Source organism: Passer domesticus, chromosome 1 (genome assembly GCF_036417665.1).
Source record: "Passer domesticus isolate bPasDom1 chromosome 1, bPasDom1.hap1, whole genome shotgun sequence".
In the NCBI taxonomy this organism is placed as follows: domain Eukaryota; kingdom Metazoa; phylum Chordata; class Aves; order Passeriformes; family Passeridae; genus Passer; species Passer domesticus.
In genome coordinates, this window is record NC_087474.1 from 17,486,823 (window position 1) to 17,498,314 (window position 11,492).

General features: G+C 40.3%; 1 non-coding gene across 1 annotated transcript; it reads left to right on the plus strand.

Moving 5' to 3' along the window:
• Positions 1-11,120: 11,120 nt before the first annotated feature.
• TRNAN-GUU (transfer RNA asparagine (anticodon GUU)) lies at positions 11,121-11,194 on the plus strand. Its single transcript has one exon. It is a non-coding gene; the product is annotated as a tRNA-Asn (tRNA).
• Positions 11,195-11,492: the final 298 nt, after the last annotated feature.

Genomic DNA, 11,492 nt, shown 5'->3' on the forward strand with positions numbered 1-11,492 from the left:
CGTGTTCCCAGCAGCTCCACGTGCACGGCTCATCTGCACCTTTTTCATGAGCAAAGCACAAAAGTGTGTGAAATCCAAACCCTTTGCTGTGCCTCCAGCTTAGTGGCTCTATTTGAAAAACAATTACACAAGATGCCACCTAAGGCAAATCACATAAAATTAAAATAAAGGGTACGGTGGTATAGCCTCAAAATTCATGTTGGCAGGAAGTTTTAAAATCCTCAGCCTTCCAGAATTCCTGTGGTTCAGTGCTTGGTCACTAGGGGAGAAAGTACACTAATCCTGCACAGAAATAAATGTGACTGATTCCTGTTTGCTTTCAAATAATTGCATTTATTTACATCAGTTTAACCTCCATTTAAAATGTCATGTATATCTCAGCTAGATTAGTGCATGTGAAAAAAATAGCCTCTGTGGGAAGTGTTTTGAGTAAGCAATTTGTTTTGCTTGTAATTAATGGATTCTTACCTAAAGTACAAGTTATAAATAAAAATAAACTAACAGTGAGTGGTAGTTTGCTGCTGTCATTCAAGTAGTGGACAGTTGGGTAATTACAGACCATCAAAGAACTGCTGCACTGCTGATTATTATCTTTTAAGAATTTGCCAGCCTTTCATCGTTCAAAAGAAACTTGCATTGAAGTCTTTAAATATATGCTATTAATAAAATAAACCTATTAAGTGGTGTGATGGTTGGTATTTACAGCTCACACAGGGGAACAAGTCACCTTTCCTTTGTTGCTTTGTCTGATACAGAATACCACATTGTGAAATTGGCAGCCAAATCTCATTTAGCCACGTGTATCCGTGTCAGTACCGGGGGCTTCATTCGGCAAACGTGTAAAGCAGCTTGGCTCAGATGAGAAGCTCTGGAGCAGAGCTGGACTGTAACTCTGGAGAAAGTTACTTGAGTGTTTGTAAGGCCAGATCCTGAAAATGTCAGAAAATCCATGTGCAGGAAACTCATGTGCAAATCTTTGAACTGAAACCAAAAATCATCAGTGAGGAAGATGTAGCCATAGTTGTATCTGCTCCAAACTAGAAATGCATCTAACTTCTATCACATTTTATACATACACTTATGCCATGTGTTGCTAAGATTTGTTATTTAAAAATCCTTATGAGTAATATCTTAATATGTATTTACAGAATTTAATTTTCAAAACTAAGCTAAATGGTAGGCACAGAATTATTTTTTCACAGTTGTGACTGTCCACTTATCTAATATCAAAATGATCAAAACTTACATTTCCATGGTAATTTTAGTTAAAAGCTGGACTTAGGATGGAAATGATGTTATAGATCATAGAGGTAAATGGATGTATTTAACACATCCAAGACTATGATCCTTGTAGTGACTAGAAGTAACATTTGAAGCACGATATTGGAAAGCATGCTGGTGCACACAGTGGTGCTGGAGACAGTGAACTTTCAGTGCTGGGGAGGAGGGGACAGCGCAGAGCTGACTCTGCCAGGTCTCCATCAGAAGGGCTGCAGAGCTCTGGGAGCATGTCAGCACCCAGCCCTGCTGTGCTCTCTGCCCAGAGCCCTGCACCGGCAGCAGACTCGTTGTCTCCAGCAAGGAGGCATCCCCCACCTAAGCTGATCTCCACGGTGTGTCTGCCTGTTTATCTCGTGTTTATAGCGGAATCAAAGAGTCACTCCTGCATCTTCCATTCAGAATACTTGAGTGCTTCCATTCAGTAATAGAATCAAGAGATTGGATTACTCATCTCAGTAACATTGCCAGGATGGGGATTGTAAACATCTGTAAACAGAACACTGAAATTATAAATAATGTGAAACAAATGCTAAATATTGTACTCTTTCATTGCTTTCATTCAGCCAGACTAATAATCATTAAGGCATGCAAAAAATATAGCGATATATGGTTTATATGAAAGGTCAGTTGCAGTCCACAAAATAATTCAAATTATTTTGAATTCATTGAATTGTTTTTAGCAGGCATATCTGTATGTACCATAATCTTTAGCCCATTTTCAGCAAAACATGCCTAAAGTCATCATACATGAAAACAGAGCTGGAGGAAGAGGAAATGAACAATTTTCTAATTTATGCAATTTAAGAGAAATATGGGGGTGGTCTTTAATGACCATTAGCTGATGAAATACCAATTATCTGTACCTACGAAGCTGCAAAAGCCTGTTGAAGATGGCAGAAATGCTGCTTTTAAAGGCTTCTGTAGTCTTGTGAGATTAGTTTTGTTATAAATCTGCTTGTGTGTCATTGAACTGGATACTGTGATTTGTAAAAGAAAATAAATACAATTTTTATCATTAATATCATCATTCTTTTTTATGTGGTTTAGCTTGGTGGTTTTGGCATAATATTTTAACATACTCTACAAAATTCTGAGTTAAAAAATGAAAGAATTTCAGAAAATAATCTGTCTTAAGTTTGCTTGAGAATTTAATTGAGAGTGATTTTAACATTACAATTTTGTTGATTGTCTTAATTTAAAAAAAAAGATTGAAAATTTCCAGGTGCGCTGACAGAGTCAGGTACACCTGTGGGAGTTTTTTAAGGGGTGGGGGTTGGGGTGGTTTTATTGGTTTGTTTTTTAATAAACTGCAAGAAAGGAAAAAGGTTAAACCTCTGAGAATCTGGAAATGCCAATCACATGAATACATGAGGAAAGCAACTATTAAAGTGCTTCGAGTGTTAACAGAATTTTCTAAAGCTAGTTAATATGGTAATGACAAGATTAGGAAGGGCTATAAGACTTAGAAATATGCTGTACTTTATATTTTGTATTTACACTTAGGTAGCTAGTTGTGGAAGCTGAACCAATGCACAGTGTATTAGCAGAGAGTGTGGAAATACAGAAGAAGCTAATGGTCCTACATTACAGCTCGGCTGTGTGGAAAATTGAAAATGCTGGATTGTGGTCTTTTGAAAAACTGTAACAAGCTGTAATGCTGGATCATCAGGAGTCTCTTCAGCAGCAACTGGGATGGGTTGCAATGGATGTTTATAAATATACCATTTCTTCATGAAGTAGAATTTAAAATATTTGCAATAATGATTTGGAGGCAGTCAATAATTGCAAAACAAAGCTGTGGAAATTTAGAAAGGTTTTTTATGTAAGGAAAGAAAAGTGAGAAAGGAGAAGGGGAAAGGAGAAGGGGAAAGGAATAATTTTAGACCTTTCAGGCCTAGATTGCTCTTGGGCAGGTGAAATGATGAGATTTAACATGTTGTCTGACTATTTTTGGGCTTATTATTAGAGCCTTACACAACAGCCTGGAGGAGGAGGAGGATTTTGGTGCTGTCAGAAGTGCTGCTGTGCTCAGCTTGTGCTTCTCTTTCCTGGGAGGGTTTATGCTGTGTATGAGGGACAGTGTTCTGCATAGCAGGAGAGATGTCTGAATGGAAGATCCCTTCCCCCAGGGGTGGCACATCTCACTAAATGTTCTGGTCACTTGAGCCAGGGACATTTTGACCAAAATGTATTAAACTTTGGAGATGTGACCTCTTCTGTTCTTTTTTTTTTAATTAAATAGCGCATGTGTTTATGTTTTTAGGGGCAATTTTTCATCTTATTCACACTTAGTGAATTGCATGCATGTGGAAAAGGAGAGAGAATGTGTATGCTTCTGAAATAATTGTTAGTATAGTCTAATATTGGTTATAATAAAATCCTTCTGAAGTTGCTCATGGCAAGGACAACTGCAAAAAAGGAAAGTGGTTCCTCATAACACTTTTGCTGTGTCTTACCTTCTATGGACCACCTCAGCTATATTAAATGTCTAAACAACAATCTTTGTACACTGTATTCATACTTTTAGACATCTGTCATGCTTTTATTTTACCTTTCATTTCCTTGGCAGATGATGCTATAGGCAGTTAAGATAAAGTGCAATCATCTGTCCAGTTTCTTTCCTATAGCCATATTGTAAATTATATTCTCAGACCCCACAGTGTTCTGCAGGAGATTATCCAAGAAATGATGAATCCTCAGTAGGAGCCATCAAAGCATCATTGCCAGTTTGTAGCCGCCAAGAAGACCCTCACATCTCTTTCAGGCTCACTGCATTATTGATTAGCCTGTGAAATACTGAAGCTCTATTGATTGCAAATATTTAGGGATGAAAAGGGAAACATTGTCCTCAAAGATATTTGCCGTCTTCTCTCCTCTGTTAGAGATCTTTCTTGCCTTGTATTTCTCGTCTGTCTTCTTACCTTTATGTACAGGAGGCTGATGTGCTCATCCCAGGGCACTGGGGAGGTGGGCAAACAGCTGCCTCACTCTGCTGGGCCAGCGGCCACCAAAAACCTGAAAAATGAAAACGAAGAACAGTGCCTACATAAAGACTGCTTGATTGTTTTTGCACACACACGTGCATTTTGACAGAAATTATAGGAGGCAAAACCCATTTCCTGTTTGTCTATCTTTTCATTAATTTGTTGTGGTGGGTCTAGCAAAACCAGCACATTTGTATTTAAAGATTATCTTGAAGATCCAGGCAATGAGGTCTGAAGCAGTCTTGCCTAAGGCAGGACATATTCTGATATTCCAGTCCCATCAGACAACAGAGCTGCTGAACTCCCAGTGCATCCTGTCTGGAGTCTCAGGGGTTCTCCTAATTCAGTTACAGGAACCCTGTGCAGACAAGCTAAAATACAAGACCTGAGAAAAATCTTAGCTCAGTGATCCATTCAGGTGAGAGCTGAAAAGGGACTTTGCGAAGGCAGAGCAGTAAAATACACAGCAAAACAATTCTCTGCAAATTCAGCAAGTTAGTTCTTGCTGTCCCTTCTCCAGAAAGTCCCTGCTTAGGAGGGATGTTGGCACATGCAGGGGGTTTCTGCCTGGTTACTGTACAGTTAGTTCTCTGCCTGGTACTTAAGCTGAAATCATTAACATGTGTCTTGTGTGTTACCTGAATGAAAGGCCAGTTCGTGGGTTATTACTGCCCATTTTTTCTCTCTGCTCCTGCACTTCCCTGTTTCGATTACAAATCCCCCTCCAGGCACAAAGCAAGCTGGACACCTACAGTGCAGCTAAAGAGTTATTTGCTCCCTAGGTGGACACTAATGAATGACTGCAGCGCTGCCCTGAGTGAGGGGGTCCCCACTATTAAAGTTTAATAGAAAGATCTGAGAAACTGGGGGCCAAGAAGAGGAGGAGGGGACAGGAGGCTGTGAGTAACTCTCCAAGTGCTTTCTCTCTTCCTTTGCTGCAGTGGAGATAATACCATCCTTTAGGACAGGAGCAACAGGAGACAGGTCAGTTCCCTCTGTGTTCTCCTTTTGCCTTCAGTCTCACTGCAAGTCATTGAAGCTGCAAAAATATGGTGGTTCCTTCCCACCAGATATTCCAAAATCTCTGAAAGCAGCAGGAATATGGCCTGACTCAATAATTATCTTATTCAGACTTACTTTCATTTTTCTGATTTTTTTTTTATTCTTTTGTTTCCTTCATGGTCCATGTTGTCCTCTTTTGTTTTTCCCTAATCTGTCTCTTTTTTCTTTACTCTCCCTACTCTAATATTCCTCTACCTCGTACTTCCCAGGACTTGGGATTAGGATAGGTATATTTAATTTGAGGGCTTAAAGGTGATTGATTTGTGGTTTTAAAAATTATTCTTTAAATATTCCAGCACCCCTGAATTTCTGTCCATGCTAAGTGATGATAAACTATCACAGAACAGTAGAAGTACATTGTCCATTATTTCAACCAATGTAAGTATAAACTTCCTCAATTTTTCTCTCTCCCACTGAATTGGAGGAGACTAATGTCTAGTTTAAGTTTTGCTTTTATTTTGTGAGGCCCTGTTATTGTGAAACTTGTCCACGTCTGAGACCATATAAAGGAAAGGGATTTGTTATAATGTATAGAGAGAGATGTATCCTTTAGTTTTTCTCTGTGAATTACAAAGTGTATTCTGATTATCTCCCTCATAGTATTTACAAGGAACAAGAGAAATCTCTTGTATACCATTCTTACTACAACTCCAAGAAGGAGGATTTTTAATGCAGGTTCAGACCACCAACAGGTTTGGTATCCTGAGGTCCTACAGGATGTTGCTCACATTGCAAGGGACAGCTAGGGGACAGCAATGGAAGAAACTTCCTTGCATCAGAGGTGTTTGAGAGAGTTAGAATTCTTCTGGAGATAACAATAACCATAGGAATTCAAGTGTGGTTTCAGGATGAGGTATCATAACCTCCCTCCTTTTGGCAATAGAGTTACAGGATTAGAAACCTTTGTTGATATTTTGCTAGCTGAAAATAAATGCAGCTGGAGAAATTAAAATATATTTGCTTTTCCGTGGTTCTTTGAACCTTCTGTGCTGTCACACAGAGCTCTTCTAGAAGTCAGTGCAAGAACACTTTGAGCCTGTAAATGCATCCTGAAAAGAGCACTGATACAGGAATTTGGTTTATTATTTACTCTTTGAAAAGTGGTGCTGCCAACACAACCTGTCAGCACAGGTTTCTTAAGCCTGCAGCCTGGCCAAACGTGTTGGATTCCTGTTTGGAAATCTCTGGACTGGATCCACAAAGCTTACCCATGTATTCCTTTCTCACTGCCTTTCCTTCAGACATTCTGGCTGAATTGTAGCACTTCAGCAGATGCAAACCTGGCTCGTGTGATGACCTGCAAAATAACTTAGAACTATCAAGGAGATGTGCTTGCCTCAGCATGGCAAGGATGTGAAATTTGTGCTCTTCTCATTTCTTAACAAACTATGGGTTTGGGTCTACTCTAAAATTTGCCCCTTATTTTTCTCTCTGAAATTTAACCTGTTTAGGAAAGCACTTTTATACCATGCTAGTAATCTTATTTACTTGAAGGAAACATGTGCTTTCATATTACTCTGAATACAGCTGCTTTCCTGAACTGAGGCCTATGCTGAGAACTTAAATGTGAATTCTGGACTTCAGGAAATGGTAAAACAGGTTGGTGCTTCTGAAAACACCGGCTGGAAATTCCTGTGCTTTCATGTGTGTTATGTAGAGACAACATTAAAGTTCAGTTGCATAAGACTCATTCTTCTTTTCACAATATTCACTATTATTTTAAGAACTCTTAGGCATTCCTAGTATGAGCAGTTCAAAAAACCTGCAAGGACAGGAAAGTTCTCCCTTTCTTGACACGATAATAAAAACTGCTTGAGATAAATAAGTGCTATGTGGGAAGCATCACTATTACTCTTTTCATTTCTTATGCCAGTAAAATTTTCTTCTTTTCACTTCACATTGTATATGGGGTTTTTGGTTTGCTTTATTTTTGGTTTTGGCTATGTTTGTGTGTGTGTTTATGTACATAAGCTATTGAACTGACTGCCACAATGATTGCACTTTTTCCAGTAGTCACCCAGAACAGATAGGTTGCAGGGAATGGCAAAATAAAATTCCCCTTACAGTATGTAGGTTGAGATCTGAAGATCAATTCTGAATGCAGCCTTCTCTATTTGGTTTGGGGTTTGTTTCTGTTTTGTTTGGTTTTGTTGTTGTTGGGGACTTTTGGGTTTTGGTGGCTTTTTCCACAATCGCAGTCTGTATTTCAAATTACTGATAATAGCAATGGCTGTTCTAATTTTGTCACAAGTCACTCTGAAAAAACTTTTTGTCTCTCCTGAACATAAGTTCAACTACATATGCTGTGATCTAGAACCAGGCAGCCTGTGCCTGTTCCTTTTGGTAAACGTGGAGGTTGGGAGTATAGATAGTCAACCCAACAGTCTGCAGCTGACAACAACCCAAGATTTCTGGATTTTCTCACCTAGTCATCATTTTTTGTGTGACTTGTATCAGAAGAGAAGCCATGGCTAAGTGAACTAGATAGCTCAGTAAAATACGATTGTTTGGTCTTGTTCTTTGCTTTTAGAGTAAGTTGATCAGATTTGGAGGCATGTCCTCTCAGTTGTAACACTGCTCTGATTTTATTAACACACCCAAGAATAGAAGTGTTTAAGTGACCAAGTCTGTAAGAAATATAAGCCATCTTTGTATCTGGAAAGCAGCAAATTTGTATATAAACAACTGAAAAATCCCCATACAAATGCATTTTATTGAAAGAATAAAAGATCAGAAGTCTTGCAATTGGTCAAGAAAAAATTGTCGATATCTGCTTCTTCCAACCTTTTAAATCCTTCTTCAGGAATAATGTTTTTTCATGGTTTGATGCTTGCAGCTCCATAAAGAAAAATCTTTTGTCATGGAAATCTTATTCTCTGCCCATAATAACTCTAATAGCAACGTTGAATTGCATTATCTGTCCATTTATCTTAATGTCCCAGTTCTTGTAAGGATTAGAATCGTATGTTTCTGAGGAAAACACAAGAAATCTTTGGATGGTAACCTAGAGATTTCTGTTACAAAGTAAGGAATTAGAAATGCATTTGGGCAGAAACTGAGTAGCTGTTACACAATTTTTTTTGTGACTATGAATTTTTGTAGTTTGGGCAGAGTTGTAACTTGAGAACTGGCAAATAGCTGACCAAAACTGACACAGGGTAATAAATTAAGTAGGCGCATGTGCTTGTTGGGGGAAAATTGTTCTTTCCCATGTAGAAATTGTAGAAATAGAGTAATTCTGTGATACAAGAGGAAAGATTATTTTGTTTCTGCTATATCCTATGGACTTGATTTTAGGAATTGTTCTGGGTGAAAACCTAGATTTATTTTTTCTGAACAGCAGATGAATATATGGTATATTTATAAATCTTGTAAACAATACCAGTTTCACCCTCTGTCCTGCAGTAACTTTCTCTGACATTTAAGAACCAAAGACTATATCTGAAGAAGGTCACAGATGTCATAGCAATGAACATTTAAGCACACAGATTTAGGAATTAAAAAAAAAATATATAAAATATAAATTAGTTCACATTATATAGTATTCTATTTTAATATATTAAAATGCAATATATTGTTATAAATTTACGCTTTTATAAAATTCTAAACCATAATATGAATCATATGTAGTGAATGCAATAATAGTTTTTAAATTATATACATGAGATATTGCAAAGAGCTAAGCACCTCCCAGTATAATCCACAAGAAACAGCATATCAAGGAGCAGAGCTGTCCAGAAATAAAGAACAAAACCCTGATAGGAAGGGTGATTATTCTGAAGTAGCAGCCCTTTCTGGTTTCTGAATGCCTTAAACAGTACTTGGGCTCTTCCTTTCTGCTAAAGATACAGCCAGAAACCTTCTCCCAGCAGCAGGTGATGCATCTTTCCCATGTGCAGAGCAGTGCTGGATAATGCTGCCCTCTGGTACGATGTCTCACTGCTTAGTGCTTCCACAGCCAGCCAAGCCACCCATGTTTGGATCTTTTGCTGATCTGTAGGTTTTTCAAGCTTTAAGGGGTAATACTCACAGCTGTGTAAGTTCTTTTTATTTTCTTTTTTACCTTGTAAGACTTTAAATGAGAGATTCTGAGATTTGGGGAGGAGGACTGCTGAGAAGAAAGGTGCCAAGTGATTGTGTAGCCCCAGCTCCTCTCACTGTCACAGTGCATTGAGTAGGCAGCCTTGGATGTCTTACCCCAGGTTAGACAGCTTGGAGTTAGAGCTTGTGTTCAGTATCAGCATAGCAAAGATCCTTTGTAGATCTGGCCTCTAGACAGAGCTTGAAAATAGCCTACGTTCACTAAAACTCATGTGAATATTCATGTGCATAAAGTAAAACATTTCAGGGCCCAAAATCCACACCCAATCTACAGGTCTGTGGATCTGTTAGGCCTTTAGTCAGACTGAAATCTTGTTCATTACACTAAATATTAATGTTCATTCACTAAATATTCTAGTTCATTCCACTAAAAATTCCACAAGCCAAATACCCATTGGCTTGTGCAGAAAGTCACAGGACAGTTTTCTTCTCCTCCTACACAGAGCAGACAGAAGTGATCCAGCCTGTGAACTGATTCTTCTGACCCTGACAATAGCAGATATCTGGGTAGGAAAATGTGCAGCAGCAGGCATGGTGTCCCAAAAAGCAACCTTCAAACTAATTATTTCAATTACTCTTCAGGACTTGCATATCTGGTATTTCTCTTCCAGGTTTTAAAATGTGTCAGTCAGTAAGGTACCAAAAATGCAGAGTAAAAGAAAATGAGCCATCCTGAGATAATGCTGGCATTTATGTAGGTCCTTTCAAAGTATTGGGAAAACTGGAAAGGTTGAGCTGTGTTCAGTAAATGATCAGTACAAAGTTACTCACTGGGATGAGGAATGAATCAAACCATGTTGATGAGCAGCATTGTGCAAAATATGAGTCTCTGGTTTCAGGAGTGAGCTGGAACTTCTTGGCTGTGGATGGATGGATACCAGGAGATAACCAGCCCTGCTTGGAAAGCAGTCAGTGCCTGTGCTGGAGCTGTGAGTGCCATGTGCCTGCTCAACTCTGAGGATTTTAATGGGCAAAAGAGCTATCAGGCAGAGCTTCAGGGAGCCATGGGCACAACATGAAGCTGACAATATTGTAAGAGTTCAAAGAGATTCAAACAGCATCAGTCTGTGGAAGGAAAAGTGAAACAATTGCTCAGGTTCAGATGTGAAACTTTGTAGTTGCAGAGCTGTGGGTATGGATTTACTGTAAGGTACTCTGGGAAGAAGATTTTAATAGAATAATAAATAGGAATGTTAGCTTTTCTTCACGACTGTTTCCAGTAGTTAGAACTGTAAATACACTTAACCTGCACACACAGAGGACTGCTGCCTGTTTTAGAGAGTCTAACTGTTCCCTGCAGTCACTTCAAACTGCCTTCTAAATATATTAATAGAGCAATTTTACCATGATATTTTGAAATTATATTTTAGTTTACATATGTAACCCATCAGTTAGCAGCATCCAAGATGAAGCAGTTTTAAGTCTGATTCATTAATTTATTCCCTAAAATAAAGAGCATTGCTGCGAACAAAGATTTTGAGAATGAGGGTTTCTCCTTGAGTAGGTGAAGAAAAGCCGCTGTTTTGCGCTGTTTTCGCTGTTTCCTCAGTGTTTTCTGGCGTGTGGCGAGGCTCGCGGTTCAGGATTCTCGGTGTGCCCGCGGTGGCCGGAGCGGGGGCGAGGAGGGCTCGGGGACCCGGCGGGGGCGGTGCCGCAGCACTTGGTGAGCAGGGCAGGAGCTGCGCTAGCGGAGTCTCTGTGGCGCAATCGGTTAGCGCGTTCGGCTGTTAACCGAAAGGTTGGTGGTTCGAGCCCACCCAGGGACGGGTTCCCCTTTTGGGCTCGGCGCCGCCCCCGCCGCCGGCCGTCGTTTTGTGCGTGTGCGCCGGGGGAGGACGCGCGATGAGCGCCGGCGGCCCGGCAGGCGCCGCGTGGAGCCGGCCCGGGGGGCCCCGCCGGGGAGCGCAGCGCGGCGGGCCCGCCCCGAGCCCGGAGCCCTGCCCACGGCGTCCCGGCTCCTGCGGGGCCACACGGCAGTGCCCGCCGGTGGGGCGAGGCTGCCGGGACACCGAGACCTGCTCCTGGGTGCGGCGGTGCGGGTGTTGTCACCGGCGGGCGCTGTGC